The sequence below is a fragment of the Echinops telfairi genome, unplaced genomic scaffold, assembly GCF_000313985.2.
Source record: "Echinops telfairi isolate 266 unplaced genomic scaffold, ASM31398v2 ScPeMD7_1;HRSCAF=3_0, whole genome shotgun sequence".
Taxonomy (NCBI): Eukaryota; Metazoa; Chordata; class Mammalia; order Afrosoricida; family Tenrecidae; genus Echinops; species Echinops telfairi.
In genome coordinates, this window is record NW_022103896.1 from 9104374 (window position 1) to 9105586 (window position 1213).

A 1213-nucleotide genomic window follows, 5' to 3' on the forward strand; every position below is an offset into this window, starting at 1 on the left:
CATCTAGCTGAGAAGCAACAAAGCCCACATGGAAGAAGCACACCAGCCTGTGTGATCATGTGATGTTGATGGGATCAGGTCTCAGGCATCGAAGAAAGAAAAGTGGTTATTTTAAAGCTAGGCAGCTTTGTTAGCATATCTCTCAGTGGAAACAGCCCATGCTTAGTGGTAGCAAGACTTGGCTTTAAGTCTGAATACGCTACTTCCTGACTGCATGTTTTAGAACAAGTTATTAAAGGTGTTTTAATTGTCTGTACTCAAGGAATAGCACTCATATATACCATGATCCTTATAAGTTGAGCTAAGTGCTCAACTCAGTCATGAGCACATATTAAGTTCTGAATAGAGAGCAGCTAATTATTTAATAGAGTACTCTGTATGGGGGGGTCACCTAAAACAGGGTCATCTAAAACCAGTTTCAATTTGTTACATCATTTTAAAAGTTATAAATAATGTCCATATTATGCCATACTTCTCTAGCAGTATAACAAAAATGCTGCTATGTCTTCATCTTTAAAAAAATCCCACTTTTGTATTTTGAGTCATCGGTTTGCTTTTACATGGTCTCATCCCTCTTAGTGGATGGCTTTAACAGCCAGAAGCATGTTACCTCATCACTGAGAAATCTCCTAGTCCAAATTCACTCCCGTGCAGGGTCCAACATCCTTGGTGATACACACGTGTCTCAGCATCAATCTTCCTTGGGTCTAGGAGGTTCTCTGCACAGGGGCCTTGGATCAAAAGGACCCACTCCACTCTCCTTCTCTGCTCACTTCTGTATCAAAGGAGATATACCCACTAGACGGCTCAGGCACCTCGACTACACTCTTATCCAGCTGTGAGTAATCAGTTTCCTCCAACAACAAATATGCAGGGTAGGCTAAGGATCGTGGTGGGGTCCTTTGCAATTTAAGATGTCAAGTGTGGCAACTGTCCTGTAAGATTCTGGGGGATCATTTGCTTTGTTGTTTTTGGGTGCTGCTGATTCAGTTTCAACTTACAGTGACCCTAATACAACAGCACGAACACTGCCAAGCCCTACACCAGCCTCGCTGTGCTTGAACCCATCTTCGCCACTGTGACAGCTCACTGGGGCCTTTCCACTTTCTCTATCTCCTTTTCCAGGCACAATGTCTTTTTCTACAGACTTGTCCATCCTGATAACATGTCCAAAGTACTTCAGACAAAGTCTCTTGGTTTCTCCTTCTAAGGA